Genomic DNA, 27625 nt, shown 5'->3' with positions numbered 1-27625 from the left:
ATCTTCTGAATGCTGAGAGCAGGCTGAGCCCCAAGGCCCAGCTCCTACAGGGTCCATGACTGGTCATTTCCTGACGTCCTCAGATCTCTCAGGCCACATCTCCCCCCTGCCCTATGAGGACTCCTCTTGGGAAGCCTTGGGCTTCCGTAAGCTTCAGGGGTCTGAGGGTGCAGGAGAGGAAGAATCCAGGTCCTTGCACTATTTCCTGGAGGGAGAAGGGGTCTGTTACAAACCCCACTGCCCAGAGTGAGCAGACTGGGGCACGGGGCTGGGTACCCCTCACTCAGCTAACGGCCTCTGGGCTTAGGCCCTCCTGCTGAGAGACCCTCCAGGAAACGGGGTCCCCCACCCCATCTTTCCCTTCTGAGCACTTACTGTTCTGCACCGTAACTGTCCTTGGCCTTGTGCTCTGGGGGCCGGCACACAATAGGTGCTCAGTAAACTGCTGCCAGTGGACAAGTGAGTCCAGGAAGACACCGGGGTCTCCCATCATAACCCCAGCCTCTCTCCATCCCCACAGCGGGAGAGCGGGAGCACAGGGGCGCCCCTTCAGAGAGCCGGCCACTTTGAGGCTCATCGGCTTCATTCATAATCATATAGTTAAGTAAAATTTATGTTGGCTGCAATTAGCTGAGCTCCCCAAGGACGGCATAAAGCGGAGGATGCTCTGTTCCCGTCTCCCTGTTGAAAAAAGAGTCCGCAGTTCTTTTGTGGCAAAGCTGAGGAGCTCCTGGCGGTGCAAGGATGCTTGCTTACTGGCCCACAGATGACGGATGGTGGATCCCCGCTTTGTCTGGAAGGGAAAACTCGAACAGCTTGTCTGCACCTCTCCGCTCGGACATTAAATCAACATGGCTCTATTAGTGGCCTTGGGATGCCAGCTGAGCTGTCTCTGAGCCTGTCACCGTGATGTCTTCATCTGTAACCAGAGCAGACGTGAGCTCCTGGCAGCTTCAGGAGGTGACAACAAATCCAATTAGCTCCTCTCCACAGCGCTGCAGGACTGCTAGAGCGGCCTGCCTGCCGGGGAGGGCGGCTGGTACCCTGCACAGCGGGACGCGGTCTGGTTCTGGGAAGCAGAGTGAGAGAGGGAGAGAGAGAGAAAGAGAGAAAACAAAGGGACCAGGTTTAAGTGTGGGAGTGACTTTCTGCACCCGTGGAGACCTCACACTAGATCGCCTGCCACGGGCTGGCCCCTCTGGCTCTTGGGTGATAACGTGGCCACCAGGAGCCCAGCTGATCCCTAGTCCCTCCTTTGAACCCTTGCTGAATTTGATGGTGTTTGTCTTGGGGCACTATTAACCATCCTGCCCCATCCTCCTCTGCCCCCTCCTGGCTTCGCTCTTTACCGCAGACTCCTTGCTCAGCCCAGAACAAAATCTGCCCCGTGGTGCCGGCTGCACGCGCTTGGCTATTTCTGGTGCTCCAGGGGACCGAGGCACCAGAAGACAGATTCCTCTGGGTCTGGAGGTGGAGCCGGGGAAGATGTGTGGGCGGTGAGAGGCGCAGGGGTGAAAGCCACGCTTCCAGAATCCTATGGGAGCCCTGGGAGTCACCCCGATGCTGTGTTGGGTGTCACCCTGGGTTTAGATCCTGGGAGGGTCGAAGCTGGGGCTGGGGCACGGCGGGAGGAAGAGAAACAGCAGAGCCCCACAGACAGCCCCAGTTTCCTCCAGCTCCGGGAGCCAGAGGGCTCTGGAAGTTTCTGGTTCCCAAGAGGAACACCACATTTAGGGTTCCTTGGGTCATTTATTTCCGAGGAACGGCTCCCCTGCCAGCTGCGGGCATTTGCCGACGTCTGCCAGTCCCGAACGCCTTGCTGGAGCCAAGCGGTGCCCACGCTCTGGCATAGCCCAGGGATGGAAGAGGAGAGGAACGGGGACCTGTGGGGGGGACCCGGGAGATTTACGGGGGGGCGCGAATGTGAGGGCTTGGCAGAGAGGGGCTGAGATGGGGGACCAAGGCAGAGGGAGAAGGGGGGGCTCTGACATCAGCCTGCAGGGCTTCTGTCCCCCACTCCCGCCCATGGTAGAAGGGGGTGCTGCAGGAAGCCGGTGGCAGCAGGCAGGGGTGGCCTCACTCACCATCCCTCCAAGCCACCAGTCTGAGCTTGGCAAAGCAGGCCGCGGCCCCAGAGCTCTTACGGCTGCAGGCTGGTAACCCAGAGTGGGCTGGGGCGCCTCCCCCCACTTTCCTTCCCTTCCTGCAGCCTCCGGCCCCCTTTGCCTCATCTCCCAGTTCTTTGGGGAGTGGGAACTCAGGCCCCAGGAATGCCGGTGGCATTTCAAGCACGGAGTGGGCCAAAGTTGCTTTTGGAGGGCTCCTGCACACTGCTCCCCAGAGCCGGCAGGCAGGAATCTGTGGCTCTTGCCAGCCAAGCCAGCGGGCCGGAGTCTGTGGCCAAGGGCTGGCAGTGCAGGGGTCTCCACTGCCAGCTCGCCGGCGGGGCTGTTGCTGCCTACCACAAGCTGGTACCCTCTACCTGTAGGGGTTGGCAGCAGCGGGGCCCGGGGTGAGCCGTGCAGGGGAGGGGCGGCCAAGACGGAAGGGACAGGAAGTGGCTTTGTGGTCCCCTTTTCCGGGGCAGGTTGCCGAGAATGTGCACCAGCCCCGTCCAACGCATTCCAGATTAATTGGGCAGGAGATGGAGGCATCTGGCTGCCGCACAGCGCGAGCGGAGATCCAGCGGGCGCTGCACCACCGGCCGGCTTTTGGAAGCGGCCCCAGTGCTGCCAGGCACAATTATTTCCAGCAATGTCTTTCCGGCACCGAAACTTAGGACTGTGGACTTTGGCATGCGAGCTAAGTGCCGATTTGCGAGCTCGCAAATTGACATGATTCTTGATGCGAGATGTTGCACGGGGCTGGGTGGAGGAGCAGGGGGACCCCTGCCCTCATCCACATGGTGGCTGGGCATGTTTGGAGGGAGCACATTCATATGTGCGAGTCTGTATGCATGCATGCGTGTGTGTGTGTGTGTGTGTGTGTGTGTGTGTGTGTGGTAGGACAGGGCTGGGGTCCCCAGGCCAGCTCACAACGGGCCCTGCAGGCCCACTGCAGGTTATGGATGTGACAGCAAGGGGACAACCCTTATCTCCACCCTGAGTTCTTCCATAAGATCTTGTCTAGCCAGGCTTAGTGGGGCATGCCTGTAATTCTAGCATTCAGGAGGCTGAGGCAGGAAGGTTTCTGCAAGTTCAACGCCAGCCTGGACTAGTAAGATCCTGTTACAAACAAACAAACAAAGGCCTTGTCTGGCCCCTGGAGACTGTCACGTGGGCTCATGTGGCCCACAGTGCCATTCATGACCTACTCTGGGTGTGAGCTGTGAATGAATCTGGTGATTTAGTTTTTATTTGCTGCTGCTAGGAGACCTGGCATTCTCTGCGAGAATAGTATTTCCCCTCATCAATTCCCTGACACTCAACAGTGTGGACACAGGTTAGATATCAGGCTGCCCATAGCACCAGCCACCAGTGATGGGAGAGATATGGCAGAATCACCCACTGTGGTGTGGGGCAGCAGTTGAGGACGGGTGAAATTAGACCACAGAAACTCCATGGGATGAAAGTTTAGTGACCCAGGCAGGACAAGGTGGCGCCTGCTTGTAAACCTAGTGTTCTGGGAGGCTGAGACAGGAGGATCACAATTTCAACCCCAGCCAACTTAGTTACTTAGCAAGACCCTGTCTCTAAATAAAAACTTTTTTAAAAGACCAGGAAAGTAGCTCCACGTGAAGGCCTTGGGTTCGGTCCTAAGTACTGAAAATAAATTCATGTGTCCAGCTTGGAGATGGGGCGGCTTGAGCCTGCTGGGGCCCAAGGAAGGGCAGAGAGGGGGGACATAGGAGTGATACACAGCAGGGGCAGTGGTGGCTGGCACCAGAACAGGAGGGGCTGCACGGCGGGTGGCAGGGTCTGAGGACACAGCGGCCTGGGAAGCCTGGTGCCAGCACTGTGGATGGAGTTGTAGAGCTCAGGGGACCTTGCAGCCACCAGCCTGCTGCCATTTAGACCTGCGATTGCAGCCACGTCTGGCAATGTGGCGGGAAGTGCAGGCCTGCTGGGCCAGACGGAGGGAGGCGAGGTGGGGTGGTCACGGCTCCTCCTGTGACTCTGCTTTCCCCAGGCTCCAAATCCTGGCCCGTCTTCATGCTGGACAGGAGAGCGCACGCTCATGACCCCGCGGAAAGGACTCCTGAGTGGCTGTCAGTGAGGATGCGTCCCCATGCCGCATGTGTGGTCCCACGGAGTGGCAGAAGGGTCCAGAAAGGCAGTGGGCAGTGTGCCCCTGTGGACCCCTGGGCTCAAAGCCGGGAGGTAGAGCCTGCTCACCATAGCAGCTTTGGTCAAGAAGTACACGGCGGGGTCCACGGGGTTGGAAAGCTCGGCTTCCTTCGTGTACATCTTCCAACCGTGCGTGGCCGCCAGCACCGTGGCCATGGAGTCCCCAGGGAAACAAAGGATCCAGGAAGCTGCAGCAGGTGGACCACAGTGGTGACCTCCCCCGGGCAGAAGCCGGGGCACGTGGGCTCCTGGTGTACCTCGTGGCAGCGGGCATCCCATTGAGACGGCACCCAGCAAACACAGATTGAATTGGTGAACGGGTGACCGCAGCCACAGCCCCCCATCAGGGCAATGACAGCCAGGAGTCTAAAACACCACCCCACCCCCACTGTTATCTGGCAATGAAGGCCACAGTCAGAGAAGCTACCACAGAGAATAACCAAAGTGGGCAATACTTTAAAAAGTAAGGCCAAAAAGTAAAAAGTAAAAACCCAACAAAATAAAAAAATAAAAAAAAAACCCAACAAAAAAGTCAGCAGAGGCCAAGCACTGAGAGGCAGTGCTTGATACCTGGACTCCCCTCAGACTCTGGCTCCTGCCCCCAGCTTTCTTTGAGCCCCCTCACTGCTTCCCCACTTGTAATGGTTGATACATTGTGTCAGTTTGGAGTTTGGAGGTTTAACTAGGTGACTCCAGCAAAGGCCATGGTCCTCACTTGGTAAACACCCTCATCCTGTGCAAGAGAAGGGTGTGGAGACGGTGTGAGCTACACCCACCTGCTTACAATGTAAGAGAAGAAGAGGCTTGTCTTGCCCCTTTTGCTGTCTTCTGCAGCCTTGAAGCATTGCCCCAGTGCTATGCCACCCTGCTTTGGACCAGCTGATTATGGACCAAAACCTCCACAGACTGTGAGCTAAATAAACCTTTCCTTCCCTCACTTTGGGTGTTGGGTATTTTGTCCCAGCAGGGAGAGAAAAGTTCCTAAGATGCCCGGTTCTTCCTCGTGACCTACTTACCCCTGTGGCACCAGATCTTATCCTGTGACGTGAGCCTTTCAATTCCCCTCGACACCGTCACACACACATGCATGTGCAAGTGCTACACAGCACAGCGTTAAGAGAAATAAAACAGACTCAGAAAGACAGAGACCAAGTGATCTCATTCAGGTGTAGGATCTTAAGATTTTTTTTTTTCTTTTTGTCTTTCTGAGACAGGGTCTCTATGCAGTTCAGGCTGGCCATGAGCTCACTTTGTAGCCCAGGCTGGTCTCGAACTCAAAATGATCCTCCTGCCTCAGTCTCCCGAGTGCTAGGATTACAGGCACAAGCCACCACACCCCACTGGATCTTTAGCCAGACATGGTGCTGCCTGCCTGGAATCCCAGTCACTCAAGAGGCTGAGGCAGGAGGATTGCAAATTCAAGCCCAGGCTGGGCATCGTAGTGAGACTGTTTCAAACTAAAATAAAAAGGGCTGGGGATGTAGTTCGTGGTAGAGTGCTTATTTAGCATGTGCAAGGCCCTGGATTTGAGTCCTAGAAACACACATATTACATACACACACACACAGGTACACACACACAGTGGTCTCAGAGATAGTAGTCTTATCATAAATTTTTCCAACAATTACGTGTCCATTAAAAATGACATCAAATTTGTTCTGAAAAGTCACACCACTCTGTACCTTTAGTTCTGCACCTTGTATCTCCCCAAACAGGACAATCTTTGGTTCATCCAAGTGCCACTAGAGATCCAGCTCATTAATAAATGCTGTGTGGTTTTCCAGTGCCTGAGCCGCCACTGTACACCTGCTCCCCAGGGTATTTTTGTTTGTGGCTTTGCTATGACCACTGTGCTATAGTGAACATTCTTATAACTGTCAGGTCATGAGAGTCTCTCTAGGTCCAGGCGATGGCTCAGAAATGGACCTGCTGAGTTGTGCAGTGTGTAGGGGACCGACACCCAGGACTGCAGGATTCTGTGGGTCCTTTCGTTATAAGGTGGCCTCTGCTTCCCCACCTCCTGCACCTGGGCTGGCCTTGTGACTCTGAGACTGGCAGGGTGCGGCAGAGGTAACCTGGGAACCGTGCCCTTGGAGGTGGACTGTACCCCACCCACCTCTGCCCTGTTGGAGACTGAACCCCTGCAGGGAGGCAAGCGGTGTTGACTGTGTGGTCTTAAACCTGTCATCAGCCTGGCCCAACCTGGGCCACCAGCAAGATTCCCCCCTTCCTGGCTCTGACCCAGGCCCTCTCAGGGTCACAGGTCCCTTCCAGGGAGAACAGCCCGCAGTCCCAGCAGGACCTGCCTGGATTCATCACCCAGCAGGGAGGAAGGTGGGAGGAGGAGGAAAGGGGGACAGAAGCTGGGAGCAGTTTGCACCACTCTATGGCCCTTCTCGGCGTGGTGGCCTCCTGCCTCCTTCAAGGCCTTTCGTTCACCCTCTGCGCATGCGCCCTTGGTGATCACGGTAATCTCCGAGGAAGCCTCGTAAGGGCCACCCTGAGGCGCTGGTGTCATCCAGGTGTGGGGTGCGAGAGCTTCCTGCAGCGCCTTAGTCGCCTGGCTCCAAGTCAACATTAAGGGGGTCAGCGCCGGCCCAGAAGCCCCGGAGCCTGCCAGGCTGTGCCCACTGCACCATCACCGAGGCCACACTCGCTTTGGCTCGGCCTCTACTTGCACTCCTCTAGGCTGCCAGGTGCCCCCCCCCTCACCCCACGGCACGCGGTCGGGTCACCATTGCGCCAGCAACACGGTCTACAGCAAATTGTTGTCCCACTGTCGGTGTCAGCCCCGAAATGTTCGCCCGGCCTGCGAGGGCGGTGCTTGGAGCTGCTTCTGCTTCCGTTTGGGAGCCAGCAGCAGGCTGCAGGTTCTGACTTTCTGAGGCTGATCTGAAGTAATTAAAATCGCAAGGCCTCGGTCTCTGGTCCATCTTGTCTTCACCCGTCTCTCCTGTGGGCCCCTGTGCACGTCTAGGTCTTCTAGCTTCTGTCTGAGCTGAGGACTCCCCCACCCCCAGGGTCTGACGTGGTGAGAGTCCACTCGACTTAGCCTTCTCCGGCTGCAAGTCCAGGGAAGGCCAGATGCACTCCCAGCTGTCAACCTGCGTCCTGCGCTTGCACGGTTGCTGGGCTTTGAGCTCTCTTTAGAGGAGCGTGCCAGCCGTGCGCTGACTGGTTACAACCAGATCTAAAGCAGGATGTGGTGGTGCACAGCCCTGACCTCAGTGCTCTGGGCAGACGAGGCAGGACAATCACAGATTGCAACCCAGTTTGGGCAGGTTAATGAGACCTTGTCTCAAAATAAAAAATTAAAAAACAGACTTCGACTGCAGTTCAGGGCAAATGCCTGGGTTCATTTCCCAGTACTACAGACAAACCGCTGATGTCATAGCTATGGCGGCCCACCGCAGTGACAGCTAACTGGCCTTGGTGGCCCCTGCAAACCGCGATCCTCCAGGCCAAGCCCCTCAGAGCTCCACCCCTTCCTGCCTATCACAGGGGGCAGATCTTTCTAGCAGGTGTGTGGGAGGGGCAGGGTGTATTCAGCTGAAGTGGATGTGACCAGGCTGTCTGGCTCAGCTTCTGGGCTCCACCCTGGGGTTGCCCACTGTGGCCTGCCCTGCCCTGGGGGGAATTTATCAGCGACAGATTGATTTGTTTCCCTTCTGGACAGATTCTACTCCCTAGAGAAAACCCTAGCATTCTTGAAAAGTAGCTTCCGGAACCTTAGTCTCCTGGCAGAATTCCAGACTTTGGAGGCCAGGGATACACCTCAGTGACACAGCACCTGCCTGGCAAGTGCGAGGTTGTGAGTTCCATCCCCGGCGCGTGCGCGCTCATATATACACACACACACACACACATAGACTTATTTAAAAGAATTTCAGGCTTTGGAAATTGGGTTTTGTCGTCACTTTCGAGTGCTGAAAATACGCCCTGGACCTTGCCCATTTTAAACTGTAACTCCACCCCGAAGCCAAACCCCAGCCCAGGAGCTGGTAAATTGCAACACCACGTTTCCAAGTTCAGGCCTAGGCCTCTCTCCCCAGGGGTGTTTAGTCCCTTTCCAGGGACCCCCTCCTGATTCAGGAGGCAGGGAGAGAGCACTACGCCCTCTCCTGGGGAGGTGGGTGCCCCCTGGACGCCAGCCCGTGCAGCGCCATCTGAGCCAAACCCCCAGCCCTCTGCACTACTGCCCCCGCAAGCCCCCTGGTGGGCTCCCTGGCCAGCTGCGCCCCAGGGCCGGGGGAGTCAGGAGGTGCAGCTTCGCTCAGCCGCCCTCACGCGCCCCTCCCCAGGGTGGCCGACCGACGGAGCTCTCTCCTGCAGGGGGCGCTGTGTGCCGCCCGCCCAGCGAAGGGGAGCACAGAGTCACCTGGAACTCAGCGCTTGCCGAGCACCTCTCATCCCGGCCCTCCGGAGCGTCCCTGCCCAGGGCAGGCCAGGGGCCACCCTGGCACCTTTCCCCTGCGGCTGTCGCGGGCTCGGCTGGCTCCTAAGGCTCCTGCACCTTGCACCAATCTAAAGTTTGCATTGTTTGTTGGCTCCACGTTCCCCTCTCCGTCTGTCCGTCTGTCCGTCTGTCCGACTCTTCCTTCTTTCTTTTCTTCCTGTACTGGGAACGGAACCCAGAACCTGTCTATGTATTATCTATTTGTTGATTAACGGTCTCCCTAAATCGCTACGTCGCTCAGGTTGGGTTTAGACTTGCAATTTTCCTGCCTCAGCCTTTCGAGGTGCTAGGATTACGGGCGTCACCCAGCTCATCTGAAATCTTCCGTCTACACCGCACCGTCCGGTCCTGACTCGCAGGCACCCAGATGATCCGAGGCCTCCCCCCGCGCGTTTCTCACGCCTTCCTTCGAAGCCCGCTCACCCCTGCAGTTAGGCTGAGGATACTGGGTCACGGTCCTCTCCCTGCCGGGCGTCTCCCCCACCACGGATCGTGACGCCTGGCGGCCGGGAAAGGGTGCGGGCCGCAGCCGGCAGGGGCGCGGGATGGAGATTTGCGTCTGTGCCCAGGGACAGCGGAGGCCCCCAGCCGTCCCCTGGACCGTGACTGCCACCCCGTGCGTCCCCTCTGCGCACGCGCGGACAGCTTTTCCGCGCGCACCCTAGCGCGGCGCCCGCAGCCCCGATTTTATTTTTGCGGAAGTAGTAACCGCAATTAGTCCGCCTTTGAGTGATTTAAAGATCACGCACGCTGGAATTGCTCCTTCCCTCCCGGGAGGTGGGGCTGGGGCTCGCCGCTGCGCCCCAGGTTGGAGAGGTCGCCCTCTCTCGGGGGCCGGCCTCGGCGTGGCCAGGAGGGGCTGGAACTTGCACTCCAAAGGAGTTAGAACAAAGACTGACAGACACGCGAACAGATCAAACACGACGCTTCAAAGGGAAGCCGAGCCACGGGGACGAGGCCGGGGAGCGTCTGGTCCCCAAGGCTGGGAACAAAGGCCGCCTGCGTGCGCCCAGGGCGCGGCGCCATCCGGTCCTGCCCGGGGCGCGGTCCTCGGGGACGCCGTGACCAGTCGGTGCGCTCTGCGTGCCCGAGCACGCGGAGGGGCTAATTAGTGCTTTTAATATGCAAATCAGAGCCCGGGCAGATTACATCCAGGGAACAAAACCAGCCGGTGAATATGTTAGTTTAATTATTACTCCAAAGGAGACAGGGTCTGGCTTAAGGGGGTAGCGGGCCAGCTGGGGGAAGCTGTGTCAGGGGCCTCCTGGTTAAGGCGAGAAACCTGGCTGGGAAGGTCCTGCTTCGCGGGGTGGACGGAGCATGCAGGGCCCCGACTCAGGTCAGGTCTTGTTCAGCGCCCCACGTTTGGGCAAATAGCTTTTCCCTGAGGCCGCTAATCTCAGGAGGCCCGGTACACAGCCTGTGTTCAATGCATTCATTCAGTGGACGTTTCCCACTGGTTCAGCACGTGCCAGGCACTGTACCAGGTGTGACAAATATTACAGAGAGCAGCAGCAGCCCAGGCTCTGCTTTGCAGTTATTTACTTATTTATTTATTTGTGTCAGAAATTGAACTCAGGACCTTGTACTTGCCAGGCAGGTGCTGTCCTGCCGAACTGTATGCCTGGCCCTATTTTTGGTTTTTAAACTGGGTATTGAACCCAGGGCCTTTCTGATGAGCAACATTCCTACCCCCCCTTTTTTTTTGTTTTTGTTTTTTGAGACAGGGCCTCAGACTTACAGTGATGCTCCTGCTTCAGCCTCCTGAGTGCTAACATTACAGGGGTGCGCCTCCATGCCCATCCCTTTTTTAAAAAATTTTTTGAGACAGGATCTATAGAATCACAAAATTGTCTAGGTTGAGCTTAAATTTGTGATCCTCCTGCCTCAGTCTCCCAGGGTGCGCTACCATGCTGGGCTTGGGATTTGCCTTTTAGGGGGGGGAGGTGTGGTGATGAGTAACCCTAATACATGGTACAGCTCCGAGGGATGGAGCGGCCAAGGAGGCAGGGAAGGACCGATGCTTGCCTGGGCAGGGTGGCCAGGAAACCGCGCTGCAGGTGTAGTTACCCTGAGCCCTAGAGGGCCAATGGAACCGGGGCGTGGCGAGGGCCTTCCCATCCCCCTGTGCAGAGCCTGGTATCGCCTGGCACTCTGGTGGGGCACGGGCCCAGTGCATTATGGGAAGTGGGGGAGCAGGGGCTGTGACACCCTCAAAGTAAGTGGCTAATAAACTCAGGGGAGCTGACCCTGACTCAGTTTCTCTTTTGCAGCCAGAGGTAGGAAGGACATACATGTTTATTTGGGGATCCATTTTCCATGCCATCCTTTTACTCTGGCTGCTGGGGCCCTAGATGCTGATCCAGTAAGTAAATAAGAACTTACCGGGTGCTGAGGAGGCCCACACAGGACCTCCGTGTGTGTGTGTGTGTGTGCATGTGTGTACGCACGTGTGTGCTCACCAGCGTGCCTGTAGCTGGCACCCTGAGCTGGTGACCTAACTGCCAGCTTGTGCATCGTGGAAACCCCTAGCAGGCTTCCTAGCCAGTCCTTGTCCTCCCACTGGGGACCAGAGCTGGGGAGCCTCCCCAGTCTCCCCGGACTGTCACGCCACAGGGCCAAGGCCACGGGACACGGCTTCCGGCTCCCGCCTCTCATTCCCCAGCCTGGTGCCTGCCTGTCACAGAGAGTTTTACTTTTATGGGAAATGACAAAACAAAACTCAGAGATCAAGGTGTGTCATCCCTCCCGTCACACACCGAGGGACCTCAGTTCCACTTTCCTGGGTCCAGGAGCAGAATAATAGAAAAAACAAATGAAAAATTCATTTTTTCCACCAACTTTGCCCGGAGGCTGGAGGGGGAGAATCTTTACACAGGATGCAGTGAAGGAGGTAAGGTCTGAGGAATTACACTCGCAGAGGAGGGAGAAAAGAAAAGAAAGGAAAGGAAAGAAGCAGAGAGAGAGAAAAACAAAAGAAGGAGAGAGGTATTGGGACAGGAGGAGAATGAGAAGCTGTGGAGTGGACGGAGATGAGAGCTGGGGAGACGTGCGGGGTGTTGAGGTGAGGCGGGGTGGACCCCAGCTCCGGCAGCGAGCGCCCCCAGCTAGACAGGCAGCTGGGATGGCCTGGAGGAGTTCAGTGACGGGACAGAGTGACTCGGTGTGGTGACGGTGACTGCTGCCGCCATCCTGGTAAACACTGACGGTGTGTCCTCATCCGCCCCGTGCACTGGGTCTGGCCCTGGGTGCTTCTAGCTCTTTCCTGAAGTCAAAATGACCAGGAAGAGTAAAGGCTTTGAATCGATTAGGACATTGAGGCAACCAGGACAGCACAAACAAAGACCCTCGTGAAAGGGGACCTCCAGAGCTGCTTCAGACAGTGGCAAGAATGGTGGGGTGAGCGTGTTAGAGTTGAGGAGGAGTATTCTGAGGGAGATTAACGGCAACGTGTGTTTTACTGTAGTGATTTTTAAACATTTAAATGCACACACCATATTTTTTGCTACCATACAGTTTTAGAAGTCACTCACATACCATGATGTCAGCCGCTTTCTGTTAGCAGCAGGTGGCTAAGCCTGGCCCATGCATGGGGAGAGGGAATTGAGCTTCTAGGAGGCCGCCATGTGAGGCACACAGAGACAGCACCTGTGTTGCCAGGATTCATGGGGTGCAGCGGAGGAGTAGAACAAAACGGGGCCTGGGCTGGGGCTCTGCAATCGGAGGATGGGGGCGGCTCAGGGGATAACAGAACATTGGCAGCGTGGGGTGTTTCTTGTGATCAAACCCGCCTTGTTTGTAAATCAAGTCTCTTTGGAACCCAGTCCTGTCCCTAAGTTCTCTCACTGCCTACGGCTCCAACAGCGGGTTTGTTATTTGGCCAGGACAAGCTGGCTCCCAGGACCCAGAACATTTTCAGTGGGGCCCTCTGCACACAGAAACGTGCTGATTGTCTGAGGTCCTGCGATGTGGCCTGTCTCAATGCTTGTTTGTCAAATGAACAGACGAGTTCCGGGTGAGAATATTAAACTTAAAAGGCTGCAGTGTGTCCATAGCCAATGCATGCTCCGTGTTGATCTGACGGGTGGCTGAAGTATCATGAAGTCAGGCATGTGTTTTTTTGGGGGGGAGCAACTTTGAGTTGCTTCGGGTCCAGGCTGGCTGCAGGGATAGGGTGGCAATTGGTAGGTCACAGCTTGAAAACGGTGCTGGCCAGCTGTCCTATAATTCAGTGAGCCAAGGAGGAGTCCTCAGAGCCCGGTGCTGGCATGCAGATGGCAATGCATGGAGTTGCCGGGGTGTGGCCCCACACCCCTTTCATTCTGGGTACGGGCAAGGGGATGAGGCGCCCCGGAGGCTGCATCTCTGTAGGGTGCTCGCTTGAGGCTGCTTGGCATTCATTCCCGTGCTTACCCACAGCACCCGTTAAGCACCTGGTGGGCTGTAGTCAAGGGTGCCAGGACAGGGAGGGACCTGCATAGGTTGCACTGCCTGGCTCCCTGCGGTCAGGCTGGTCAGAGGCACCCACAGCGGCTGGCAGAGTTCCAGAGTCAGGTCAGACTGCACTTCCGTTCAGGGCTCCTGTGCCGGTCACAGTTCTGGAATCCTTGTCAGTGGAAGCTTTGAGTCAGCGCGGTGCTGGGGATTTGAATGTAGGGTGTAGAATCAGATGATTCTTTCTTTCAAGGACTGGGGCCTCTCTGATCACTCAGCTTAACATTTCTCATTGCCCTGGTGGAAGATTGCATATTCTGGGGGGTAGGGTTCTCACTACCTCTCCGTGAAGCCCATCCTCCTGCCAGAGTTCCTGCTTGTCTTGACAGAAAATTGCCTTCCTCTGAGTCCAAGTAGTGGTTATCCTTCTGCCCACTGGAACCAAGCAGGTGTCCTCCTGTTGCATCAGGACTGGAACAGCTTGTGAGACAGCTGTGGACACAGTTGGACTGCTGGGGTACCTTCTGCCCTCCTGCTGACCAGGGATGTGAACGGGAGGGAGGACTGGAAACTTCGTGACACTGAGTGAATCAAGTGAGAGAATGCATGAGAAATGCCTGGTGTAAAGCGTGTACTAAAAAATATGGTCTTTATATTGTTATTGTATGTTTCTAAAGCAATGGAACCTGCCATGTTACGCCAGGAGGGTGAGTTGATATGATATGGTATGATATGAGATTTGAACCATAACACATTCTGAACTACATGGGGGATTCCACTGTCATACATAATTGTGGAACAATACTGGGCTCAGGCACAATGATTGTTCTTCACTATGTTAATACACAGAGAAAACCCATGGGGGCAAGACAGGGAGCAGGACTTGGTGCGGGCAGAAGCTGGGCTATAGCTCAGGGCTTCTTTGGACAGCTTTGGTGGACTCCATGGTGACCTCTGGACCTAGAAGTCCCTTCCTAGTTGTCCCAAGCTGGACTGAGGTGGCCAGCCTTTTGTGGTCCAATCCAGTGGTGATTGCGTGGAGGCCACATTGGAAGGGAAGTGACCTTGGTTGGAAGACTGGTTAAGCTGAGGTAATCCCTACAGGAACCAAGATGAGGTTTCTCTGCCAGCGGCACCCCAAGCAGAGTGATGAAAGCCCCGTCAAAGAGTCTGGATTGTGTGATGCAGTAACCAGCACAGTCCACCCCTTGCTCTACTGGGATCCATTCTTCAGGTGTGACCTGGGTCCCTTCTTTAGGACCCAGGTGGGCCTCTGCCCATGCCTCTGAAAAGGAAGGATGGGGTCACTGTGGGTAGTCACTGTCTCCTCTCCCTTCTCCATTAGTCACTTTTGGGTCCCTCTAGCAAGACACATGATCCTGACCCTCATGCCTGAGGGACTCTGACATCAAAGACACCATGTTCTTCCTGGGGCCAGGACACTGTGTTTTATGATTTACCCTTGCAGTTGGGCAGTGAAATATCAGGAGTTGCCCACATGATCCCTCTGGATGCCAAACATGTTCCTGCTTGCCCTCAAGGAGTGACATCTCTGTGCTTTTCTTGTTGGTTAATCTGGGGCAGCCTCCTGTGTTAGGATAGTGATGCCACCTGTTGGTTCAGGGATCCTGAAGCATCTGGGCAGCACCTGAACTGTGTAACGGGCTTCTCGCCCATCTCCATGTGGGGTTGTTTGCCCTGAGAACAAGGCCTGTAGCTCTATAGAGCTCAAGCTTGCAGGGCAAGAAGCACATATTGATTCCCCCGATGGGTTCCCAAAGGTGCTGTTGGGCAGGGATTCTTAGTCTGTCCCGGCCCCATAATGAAGACTGGAAGGCCTAAACTATAGAAATTTATTTCTTCACAGTTCTCAAGGGTGGAAGTCTGAGATCAAGGTGTTGGCAGGTGTTGTAGTCAGGGGTTGTGAGGACAACAATTAGAATCAGGACATGGGATCCTTTTTTTTTTTTTTTTTTGTCTTTTTCATTTTTATCGGTACCGGGGATCGAACTCATGACTGCCTGCTTGCAAGGCAGGCGCTTATGCTGCTAAGCGGAGTCTATAATATTGTTTTATGATGGTCACCCAGAGTTAACACAAGAAAATATAAGAAATCTGTCCATAACACCAAAGACATAGAATATTCAGCCAAGGGCCTGAATCCCACAGCAATGTTCCACATGAGTCCAGATGAAGACCCAGAGTTCATAACAGTCCTCCCACGAATCCAACTGGAGGTCTAGAGCCCACAGGAAGGACTCACACCAGTCTCTTATGGATCTGTGCTGGGAAGGTCCAAAGGTCAGCGGTGGAAGCCAGAAAGTCTATGCTAGCGGGGTGAAGGAGCTGTGCTGGTGGGATGAGGGTTCTACGCAAGAGCCGAGAAGTCACACTCATAACAAGACCAAGGCTGTCCTGAAAGGCACCACAGCCATCCTCAGCGACACGGAGGCCCCGAGCTCTTCTGATGACAAGCACAGTCAAGTACATGCCAGGAAGCAGTGTGACGAGTTCATCCTGGGGACCAAGCGGCACAAGTCTTCCTCTCTGGAGCCAGGAAGCAATGCTCGATGTGAGGACCAGAGCTCCTCCAGGAGAACGAATGACTCAAACAGGAGCACGTAGGAGAACCCACAGTGCCTTAATGTCTCAACGCAATAGCTCCTCCTCCATGTTTGTATTTATGCTTCCTCAGGTGGGACACCTATACTCAGCAGTATGGTGATGTAACCTAGGTGGCATTAGTTGACCACCAGTTTTTAATCCATAGTAGCAGGGTTGGTTTCTGTGAGACTTCTCTCCTCGGCTTTCTGGGGTGTCTTCTCCCTGTGTGATCCCCTGTGCGTGTCTGTATCCCACTCTTCTAATAAGGATGCTTCAGCATATGAATTGGGGGAAGGAAGCACAATGGAGCCCAAGATAGACTTCTTTGTCCGCTTCCCTTAGTTCTAGATCGATCTGTGCATCTTCCTACTGGCGGCACAGAGCTACATGAAGGTCTTTGGTGCAGGCTGCAGGCTGCAGGAGGACGTCCGTCTTTGCAAAGCATCCCATCAGCCTGGGGTTTGGTTGTGCCATCGAAGCAGTTCAGACATTAAGTGATGTAGAAACGATCCCTGGACCACGGGGCCATAGCTACGCCCACACCTCTTCTCCCATAAAGCAAGTTTCTAATTTGAATAAGGGGATGTGGAATCTTGTGCCAGAGGATCAAAGGCTGCATCTGCCCTTGGGCAGCGGTGACAGCTGAGGTCCTGTGGGTAAGAAAGCAAAACCCACACCTGGCATGTATGTGTGGCATTTGGGGATGGAAGGGACCCAATGTAGTCCACTTGGCACCAACTGCCACATGGTGCCATATGGGGACTGGGTGCTGGGCTCTGCTGCCATCAGATTGGACACTTGGGGGTGGCTGTAGTGAGCAGCCTGAGGAGGGAGACACACGAGCTGTTGGAGTCAGGTGCCGTCTCCATGTGGCCTTCGAGGAGAGGGCAACTTCACACCTCCCCATCTATTTGAATGCAAGTTTCTGACCAGGACCAGAGAAGGTACCACCAGGCCCTGCACATCCAGTCGGTGCTGGCACCTGACCAGGACCAAGGGGGGACAGCAGGGCAGGACCACAGGGGCAGGGTGACGGGTGGTCGGACACCTGGCTGAGCAGCATCTGGCATGGTTGGAGTAGCGTCCCTAAGTGGGGCTTCCTGGTGGCCCTGTGCCATTGGCCTTGGCGGCACTGCCAGGGTAGCTGGTGACAGAATCTGGCAGATGCCAGCTGTCACCATTTTAGCTGTTATTCCCAGAGCTGACCTACTGTGGGTTTTCACTGTGATCTCACATCCTTGCCAGGAGATCAGACCCTGTGTCTGGGACCCAGTAGATCAAATCTCCCGTTTCAGCCCTGGCCCCTTGATCAAGTACCCTCAGACGCCAGGGCTCCTGGTGGCACTCTCTGGCAGGGTCTTGAAGCTTCTTGGGTATAGGTGTCCCCCGAAGGGGACTTGTGCTGGGGTTTAACCCTCGTCACAGGCCAAGTGGTCAGGGAAGGGCCAGGGACAGATGCTGAGGGCAGCGCACACTGCCTTATAAACCGGGGACAGAGGGGTTGCTCTTAATGAGTGACCGTCTGGTGGGTCAAGATTTTGTGGAGTATCAACATAAGTATTCTCATCCTGCGGGTGGGCGCCCCATCCTTTCTCCAAAGGGCACTGACCTGGCCTGATTGGAGCTAAATCTGCTGGGGAGCTCGGCTACACTGGCGGAGGATTTGGAGCCCAGGAATCTCACGATTTGAGCTAGGTTCATTCTAGCAGGACTGCCCCAGCTGCCTCACCAAGAGCTGAACTAATATAAGCCGGGCTGATGGGTGGCTGGCACCCTGGGCAAGGTGTAGCAGGGTGTTGGGTGGTCACTCACCACGATCTGCTTACTGTGTATTTCCCTGTCTCCTGTGCCTTATTAGCCGTCTGTCCTCAGGGGCCACCAGGAAGCCCCACTTAGGGACGCTACTCCAACCATGCCAGATGCTGCTCAGCCAGGTGTCCGACCACCCGTCACCCTGCCCCTATGGTCCCGCCCTGCTGTCCCCCTCGGTCCTGGTAGGTGCCAGCACCGACTGGATGTGCAGGGCCTGGTGGTACCTTCTCTGGTCCTGGTCAGAAACTTGCATTCAAATAGATGGGGAGGTGTGAAGCTGCCCTCTCTCAGGGGCCACTGGCTGAAGTTCTTCAGTGTGGACAGTACTGAGGTAGCGGTTCTTTTGCGAGCCCCGGGGACCCCAACCAGAGGAGAAAGGAACCTCAAATCTGAGCTCCAGAATGCGGTCCAAAAGTGTGAAGGGCTGGCTTGTTCCTCTAAGAAGAGAAATGGGATTTCCTGCCTATGGGTTCCCGCCTGGCCTCTGGGCTTGCAGGAATGGTTGTCTGGTCAGTAAGATGCCCTCAGTGGGAAGGGGCACAGCGGGACAGTGAGGGCTCAGGAAGAAATGGGCTTGGGACCAGCAGCCGCCGGTGCACAACGGCACCTTTGCTTGGAGAGCGCTTGTGTTAAGGAAGAACCCAAACCCCTAGACCTTCCATCTTGCCCTGCTTCAGCCCTGGGATTCTCCCCGAAACTATTGGATCCTAACCTTTCAGTAAAGAGGGCATGCAGTGGCCTGCGTGGCCCGGGAACCTGCTCTTTGTGGAAGCTGGAGGGTCAGGTTGTGACATGAGAGACTAAGTTTTGATGGGATTTTTGGAGGTGGCAGAACTTTGAACTGTAGACTATGGCAAGTTCGAGTTGAACTTTTAACTTTTTTGTTGGTACCGGGGATCTAACTCATGACTTTGTGCTTGCCAGGCAGGTGCTTGTGCCACTGAGCTAAATCCCCAGCTCCATGGTGTTGAACTTTTAAAAAACCGCCACGTGGGTCTTCAGGACGGTGTTCTGCTTCACTCTTTCACCAATGATGTGCGAAGCTTCTGATTTCTCCACCACGCTTGTGACCGTCGTTTGTATGACAGTCATTTTAGCTGGTGTGTAATCATATCTCATTGTGGTTTTTGATCTGCATTTCCCCATAGGTAACAGTGTGGAGCATTTTTCACGTGTCTATCCGTCATTCTGAATCTTTTGTGGGACATTCGGTCAATTTTTGAATTGGGACTTTATTGTCTAATGACTGAGTTGTAAGTGTTCATATATTCTGGATACAAATTCTTCATCGGATGTGTGACTTGTAAATATTTTCTATTAGCCTGAATTATTTTTCTCTTTTTTTCTCTGAGGCACAAGTATTTTTAATTTCGATGAAATTCAATTTACCATTTATTAAAAATGGACTGTGGTTTTGTCTCTAAAAACACTGAGCAACCCCAAGTTCAAATTTTTCCTGGTTTTTCTTCTAGGAGTTTTATAGTTTTAGCGCACATATTTTAGTTTATGATCTATTCTGAACTAATTTTTGTTTATTGTATGAAGTAAAGATCTAAACTAATCCTTTTGCACATAGACATCCAGTTATCCCAGCATCATTTATGTAAAGGCTGTTTTTTCCTATTGAATTATTTTGGCACCTTTGTCAAAAAACTTGATTATTGTAGTAATCTAGACTTGGTTCTGTTCTGTTGATCCTATATTTACGCCATTATCACATTATCTTGATTATAGTATTTTATAGTAATTTTTGAGTTTGGATGGTATGCGTTCTTCAAATTATTCTTTTTAAGCATTTTTTTGACAATTCTGGGTCCTTTACATTTCTGTAAAGCTAATCACTTTATATGTATTTTTAAAAGGCTACTGAGATTTGATAGGGATTATATTGCATGTATAGATTGGTTTGGGAAAAAACTGTCATCTTAGCAATATTGAGTGTCCAAACCCTGGCCATGGACTACCCTCTGTTTATTTTATTTATTTTTTAGTGTGTGGGGTACCTGGAATCAAACTCATGAACTTGCATTTGCTGGGCAGGGGCTTACACCACTGGGCTATGTTCCGTCTCTCCCTCCCTTTATTTTAAATTTATTTAAATTATCCCAGGAATGTGTTGTACTTTCAGTAGACATGCCTTTCATATTTTTTGTTAAATTTATTCTTAAATGTCTTATTCTTTTTCATCTTTTTGTGACTAGGAGGTTTTTTTTTTTAATTCTATTTTCAGATTACTTGTTGCTAACAAATAGAAATAACAGTTTGCTTTTGCACAGTGATTTGCATCTTGTGACCTTGCTGAACTCATTAGGTCTAGTGCCGTGTGTGTGTGTGTGTGTGTGTGTGTGTGTGTGTGTGTGTGTGTCTGTGTCTGTGTGCGTGCGCATGTGTGTTTTCCCATGTTTCTTAGGCTTTACCACATAGAAGACAGTGTCGCCTTCCAATAGCTTTATTCATCTTCCAGTCCAGATGCCTTTATTTTCCTAATCTGACCGCACTGCCTGGAACTTCCGGTGTGGTGGAGAGGGTGCCGTCCTGGCCCCACTCATGACTCTGGGGGTGGGGTTCAGTCTGTCGCTGTCACTTAGCATGTCAGTGGTAGGTTCTGCATAGCGGCCTTTATCAGGAGGAAGAATCCCTGCTGCCAGTGTTAGATTTTGTCAAATGTATTTCCTCTACATTACTAAGATGGTTGTTTGGTTTTTGTTATTAATATGACGCATTATATTAATTGATTCTCAAATATTAAAGCAAACTTGTATGTCTGGAGCAAACCCCAGATGGTCATGGTGAATTATCCTTTATGGATATATTGCTAGGTTTGGTTTGTTAATATTTTCATTTAGGATTTTACGTCTACCTCCACAGGGATATTATCTGTAGTTTTTTCTTTTTTTCCTGTGATATCTTGTTTGGCTTTGGTATCAATACTCCTTAATCGAATATGTTTTCTGAAAGAGATTATAAAGCATTGCTATCATTTGTTTAGAAATTAGATAAACTTCATCATTAAAGGCGAGGTATTCCTTAGTAGGAAGATTTTTACAGTTTTATGTGGTATTAATCTTGTCAGCCAGAGATCCCTAGAGACCAGAGCCAATGGGAACCAGATAGATAAGGGAAGAGGATTTATTTTAGGAGTTGGCTCACTGGGTTGTAGAGCCAAGAAGTCCAGGATCTGCCATCTCCTGGCCATAGCACCAGGAAAGCCAAAGGCTGGAGAACCACAGGGGGTTAAAGCCCCCAAAGTCTGGGGTCCAGACCCTGGGGCTCTAATGTCTCAAGGCAGGCAGAGGTGGGTGTGCCAGCTGCAGTGAAGAGAATCCACACTTTGTGCACCTTTTTGCTCCATGTGGGGTCTCGGCAGAGACTGGAAGGTGCCCGCCCACGGGGTGAAGGCAATCTCTCTAGCTCAGGCACCCATTCACACGCCAGGGCCCTCTGTCACAGCCTCCCAGACATGGGAAAGTGGGCTTCACCGGTCCCTCAGCCCAGGCAAGCTGACACATCACCTTCCCATTACTAATTGTAAAGCTTTTCAGATTTTCTGCTTTCTTGAGTAAGTTTTGATAATTAATCCCTTTTTGGAAAGTCATTGACCTCATCTGAGTTCTCCCACGTATTGTCATAGTGTTCATAATTTCTTCTGTTCTCTTGGCTTCTGGTTGGTAGTGATGATTCTTTTTTCATACCTGAATTTGACCCTCTCTCTTTGTTCCTTAATCAATCTAGCTAAAGATTGGATGATTTAATGGGTCTTTGCAGAAAACCAATTTTGTTTTCCTTGAGTTTTTGTTATTGTATTTTTGTTCTCTGTTTCGTTGAATTCTGCTCTTATCGTTACTATTTATTTGCTTCTGTTTGTTCGGGGTTCACTTTACTCTGCTTTCTAGTTTTTTAAGGTTATTAATTTTTAATCAGGAAGGAAATTTTATTTTTTCAACACCACCTACATTTATTAGAAAAGAAGAAGTTATGAAATATCCTCATATCTTTTCTTAAGAAATTAAAAATAAGGGACAGAATAAAACCAAAAACAAATAGAAGAAAATAATAAAGATCAGAAAACACAATCCCTTATCAAAATGCCAAGATCACTTTTCATACAAATTAACATTTTGATTCTTACATTTCTGCAGAAATGCAAAAGACTCAGTATAGTCTAAGCAGCTTTGATAAAGGAACAAAATTAGAGTTTCAGTCCTCCCCATCCCACGGCTTACCACAAAGTTACGCCAATTGTGACAGGACGGCATTGATATCAAGATAGACAAGCCACCAATATGAAGTCCCACTGTAGATACCCACATAACAGACAATTGATTGCTGGCAAAGATGCAAAAGCAATTAAATGGAGAAAGGATTGTACCTTGAGTAAATATACTGGACCAACTGGACAGCCATGTGCAAAAAACCCAAACCTTATAGCACATCGAAAATTTCTTTTTTTGTCTTTTTGAACAGAGTCTCGCTATGCAGTTCAGGTCGGTCTCGCGCTTCACCAACACGTTAGGGTTAGAGAGTGGAGAATGTTCTGCTTAGAGAGTGGAGAATGTTCCACGGTTTGCGCACCCCACATTAGCCACCTCTCAGCTGAGGGAACGTGGGGTGCTTCTGTTCCTTGGCTCTTGTGAATAATGAACAATGCTGTGGTGAGTATTCTTTCAATTTTGTGGTTGTTTCATACATTCTGGGCTCTGTTGTCAGGGACATATATGTTTATAGTCACTAGATGTGACTGAGTTTATCCTTTTTAATTTTATGATATATCCCTTTTTGTCTGTTTTCATAAAATATATTTTATATTTATGTATTTATGTGTCTTTAGATTTTTTTACTTCAAAGTCTAGCATTCATTTACTACTTCAGTTCTCATATGTTTAATGTGCTCATGCTGTGTTTTCTATCCATTTCCTTTCAACATGGTGTCTTTGAATCTAAGATATGTTTCTTGTGTAGATCCCATTATTGGATATTTTAAAAATCAAGTCTGACAAGCTCTGCCTTTTATTAAAGTGTTTTTTAGTTCACATTTAATATAATTTTTTATGTGATTGAATTTATGTCTTGCACATTACTATTGGTTTTCTATAGCTCTCCTGACGTTTTCTTTCTTCAATTCTTCTTTTCTGCATTCTTTTGTGTTAAACAGGGGATTATAAGATGCATCTTTACTTATCACAGTACACTTTAGATTAATATTAACTCATGTAAATATAGAATCTTTGCTTCAGTGTGGTTCCATTTTCTCCCCCCTCCTTTATGTTATTTGTCAAATATCTATTGCATGAACAAGTGTGTTTTTCTGCTATGAGGGTAATGAGGTATTGTTTTCTTCAGTCTTACACCTTTTTTAAAAATTTTATTTAAAAGGAAAAAGAGAAAAACCAAAACAAAACAAAGTGGTGTAAGGCTACAAGTAATACAGAACTACAAAAAAAAAAAAAAAAAAAAAAAAAAAAAAACCAGTAAGAAATCACCAGTTAATAGATTACACATTATCATCTTAAAGATAGTTGCTCAAGTCAGAGTATCAAAGCATACAAAGTGACATTCAAACAGTGAGACTGCAAACAGTTGTGTTCAATGATCCAAACAAAAACATTAATATGGTGATCCATTTAACACCCCTAAACACACTTGTAGTTGTATCCTTTAGAGCACTTTTTTTCCCTCTCTTTTTTACAACAAAATTTACACATTTTGGGTTTTATTACTCCTTAGTTCTTACTACTTTTTTTTTTGGAAGAGAATAAAATCAAATATGGCAAAACAAAGCTGTCAGTCAAATCCAAGGATAGACATAGCACATGATGTAAAAACAGAGTACAAGGTTATCAACAATGGTTACCATAATGCCTCTTGCTTCCTTAAAAAGAATTGTCTATCTCATTAGGTATCATAAAGTTGAAAAAAACAGTAGAGAACAAGACCAATAAAACCTAAACCTTGTAAACATTACAGACTTCCAAAGAAGATAATAGTCAAACCAGAATGGGCATCATAGTGAATCTTATTGCCTTCAAAGTAGTTGCCTATACCCTCAAACTTGATACTATCATACAGAACGAAACAGTCTAATCAGTCAAAACAAGATAGTGGGAGTATTACAGGACTTCAAATCAAGTTAATAGGAAATCAAGAAAGTTACTATAATATATCCTGCTAATTTTTTTTATTTTTCCCCTTAATTAAAAAAATAATAAAAAATAACTAAATAATTTTTTAATGAATAAGGGAGAGATTGAGATAAAAGAAGACATAACAACATAACAATACAGGTCAAAGCATGACAGTTTCAGCAACCTAGTGCTTCACCACCAAGTAACCCGACTTAATAGTAGTTACCATAGTGTCTTTTTCCTTGAAATATTTGAATATAACTTCATATACTATAGCTTCAAACATATCAAGTCAGTGTAAAACCATTCAAGTGGATGAAAACATTGTAGGGTCTTTAGAACCAGCTAACATAAAATGAACAATGGTTTCTATATTATCTCTTTGCTTATAACAATTTTTGTGTATACTATCGCATATAATAAAATCCAGCAAGATACATCATGATAAAACCAATGATGACAGAAGAGCCATAGTTTGGTGGGGCTTCAAAACAAGATGATAGTAAATCAGCACTAGCTATTATGATGACTTATTTTCTTCAAAATAACTGTTCATTTCATCACAGGCAATAATATAGTCTTACACCTTTTAAAGAAAGAAAAGAATGCCGGGTGTGGTGGCTCATGCCTATAATCACAGCACTTGGGAGGCTGAGGCAGGAGGATCGTTGCAAGTTCGAGACCAGCCTGGGCTACAAAGTGAGTTCAAGGCCAGCCTGAACTGCATAGGGAGACCCTGTCTCAAACAGACAAAAAAACCCAAACAACGACAAAAAACCCCTACAGCTTTTTAATATTACACACATTTATTATTCTTGGTGTTTTTTCCTTCCTTTCTTCCCTCTCCCATTCTTCCTTTCTTCCTTTGTATGAATTGAGTGTGTGTTATTGTTTTCTTTTAGATTGAAGCACACCCTTTAGTATTTCTTGCAAGGCAAGTTTGTCAGCCACAGATGATCTCAGCCACCGTTGGTGTGACAATGCTCCCACCTTGCGCTCGTTCTTTAGCTGATGGTTTTAGCGGCAGAGCCTCTAGGTTGGCAGCGTCTCCCTTTAGTACTGTACACCCCAGTCCACTTGCCTTTGGTCTCTGGCACTGCCAGTAAGGAGGCAGCAGTGCTCACACTGGTGTCTCTCCTGGACGTGCGCCACTTTTCTCTTCCCCTTTCAGGATTTGATTTTCTCTTCATCGCTCAGCAGCTGGACTGAAAAGTCTCAGGTGGACGGCTGTGATTATTCTACCTGCAGCTAACAAGGCTTGTGGAATATAACTGCTCATCGGATTTGGACACAATGGCTCTTGTTTCTCTGTCGTCTTGTCCTCTCCTGCCCTCGCTCGTGTGTGGATGTGTTCGCTGTTGGCCCACACTTCTCCAGGGTTCCACTGATTTTTCCACATTCTTTTCCATTTGCTTCATATTAGATCATTTGCACTGTTCGGCCTTTAAGTTTGTTGATTCCATCCTCTGCTCATTTCAGATCTGCTGGTGAGCCTCTCTCGTGAATTTTGTCTCTCAGTTACTGTACTTTTCAGTTTTAGAATTTCCATTCCCTTTTTAAAAGAAAAGTTTCTGTTGATATTCTTCATTTTTTAAATTGATATGTATTTGTAGTACATAATGTTTACATTCCTTGTGTGCAGTGGTACATGTACATAGCACATTTTAATTCTTTTTCCATTCCATTCCATTTCCCTTCCCTCCTATGATAGTTTTTATTTCTTGAGTCATTGTCATCACACTTTCTTTTAATTTCTGATTCTTTCTCCCTCCTTTCTTAGTATAAATCATACTTTCCTATTTTTTGCAGATATTGTCACTTCCCGTTGAAAACAGAGTATTTTCTGTATGTTAGACCAACTTTGGGTTCTTTTCCACAGCTTCCGAGGGTGGTGGCTGTGGCTGTTTGGTTTTTCATTAACACTTGACCTGGGCTAAATCTGCACAGCTACAGAGGTCTCCGCCTAAACAACGTTTCTCTGTCCCTTGGTGTGGCCTTGCTTGCTTTTAAGCCCGGTTCCCAGCTGCCACCCGTCTGTTCTGTCTTTGGTCAGTGTCCTCTTCCAGCAAGCGAGGCTCTACTTTGCCGAGGAAGAGGAAGGCGTTCACTGTCCAAGCGGCTGTGAAGCCTGTTCTGACTTCTGTGTCACCTCGGCCTGTTGTAGGGTCAGCGCCTGGACCATCCAGACAGCCTGGGCCCTCGCAGGCCCCTCCGCTTGGCTGTGCTAAGAGCGGCTCGTGCATCTCTCTGCCCCACTTCTGGCCGGTCTGCAGGCCCATGCCTGCCCTACCCAGAACCACACACTCAGGCTAGCTGTGGTTTTTCCTGTCCATGCGCCATTGAGATGGTGACTTCCCTGACCAAGCCAGTCAGCAGGCAGTTAGTGCTCCATTCCAATCAAGTCAGCCCGGCTGGAAGCTAAGCCGCTCCATCTCCTGAGGTCTCACCTGGGCAGAGCAGATTGGGCCGGGGATGGGGGCTCCCCAGGCAAGGACGCTGCAGAGAGCCACTGTTCGCATCTGAAATAGAGCAGTTTTCGCAAATAACCTGTCCACAGTGCGGTCTGCTTCTGTGGCTGGATTACAGATCTCTGGAATAGTTGTTTCTCTGGAATAGTTGTTTCTGACAGCCCTGTCCGGTTCTGTCACTGCTCCTTGCTCTGCTGTCTGAAGAACTCCTGCCAGCACTGATGTCTCAGGGTTCAAAGTTGAGGGTGCAGTCATAGCAAGACCTGGAGGATACTTGGGAGAGCAGGAAGCCCCTCATGTGGTAATGCCAACCCCTTGAGAATGGAGAGGGCCCCAAGGATTCCTGGATCATCCATCCATCCATCCATCCACACACACACACACCCATCCGCCCGTGCATCTTTTCTTTTTATCAAACCTTATCAGGCGTTCACAGTCTCAGGCTCTTTGCTAGAAGCTCAGGAAACAAAAGTAAAACAACCTCGTTCTTCAGAAAAGTAGAGAAAAAGGAAGGAAGGAGGAAGGAAGCTATGGAAAAGCCAGTGGCCTGCCAGCAGCACCCCGAGGCTACACAGGATCTGAGGAGGGAGGAAGTGCAGAGGACAGGGTCATTCCTGGCCTTTCCTGCAGGGTCTCCAGCCTGCCCAGCCCCTGCAGGACCCCACTGTCCTCACCGAGAGCTCACTGCCTATCTTCTGTGTCTAACAGGGGCTCCCTTAGTTGGAGGAGAGTTTGTCTTCCTGTCACACAACTCTAGACAGCAGTTCTTTATCTTCCCCCAAGAACTGTTTTGAGCTCCGGCATAGCAAAATGTCTGCAGACAGAGATAAGCCTGTTTTCACATTTTGTCTCCAAAAGTAATGATTTACAACTGCAATAAAACCATCATCTCCTGTCACCAGTGGGGGTCACAGGACATTTTGAGTTTAAAAAAAGTACAATAACACAAAACCTTGACGGCAGAAAGGACAGATAGTTTCTCTTTGTCCTATTCTTTCCATGGCGTTTGCATTTGTTGCAGATGGACTCCAAAGATGTTCTTACTGGAGTGTCCCGGGAGGTTTACCTACTTGAAGCCTCTGTCTGACCAGTGGGCAGGTGGAGACGTGTCCACAGGCTGGATCTTCTGTCCCTCAGGGGCCCATGATTGAGTCCAAGCCTCCGCCCTGTGCAGAGGCTCCAGCCTAGGTGTAGAAGAGCCGGCTTGCAGAGGTCCCCGGGCCAGCATCTCACTGGCACTGTGGACTCCAGATTCTGCTCCCCGCTGGGACTCTGCCTCCTGCTGCCTCCCCCATTATGCACCTCTCCAGCCTACTGGGATGCTGTGGGGGGCAGCCACTGGGCAGGGGTCCCCGTGTAGGTGTCCTGTGATCAGAACATAGAGGCATCTGCATCCAGGTGACAGCCGCTCCTGATGCCACATCCACTGCGTGGCCACCTGGC

The 27625-nt window shown here is 50.7% G+C and overlaps 1 long non-coding RNA gene across 1 annotated transcript; it reads right to left on the bottom strand.

Annotated features, from left to right (window-relative positions):
• Window positions 1–3556: 3556 nt before the first annotated feature.
• On the bottom strand, window positions 3557–9355 carry LOC134474136 (uncharacterized). Its single transcript, XR_010044764.1, has 2 exons — window positions 9189–9355; window positions 3557–5384 (listed from the first exon to the last, which is right to left on the bottom strand). It is a non-coding gene; the product is annotated as an uncharacterized LOC134474136 (long non-coding RNA).
• Window positions 9356–27625: the final 18270 nt, after the last annotated feature.

The sequence above is a fragment of the Cavia porcellus genome, unplaced genomic scaffold, assembly GCF_034190915.1.
Source record: "Cavia porcellus strain 051 isolate PalLab524CR breed Dunkin Hartley unplaced genomic scaffold, mCavPor4.1 scaffold_31, whole genome shotgun sequence".
In the NCBI taxonomy this organism is placed as follows: Eukaryota; Metazoa; Chordata; class Mammalia; order Rodentia; family Caviidae; genus Cavia; species Cavia porcellus.
The sequence above is the reverse complement of the archived record's forward strand: the minus strand, read 5'-3'. Positions and strand labels throughout refer to the sequence as shown.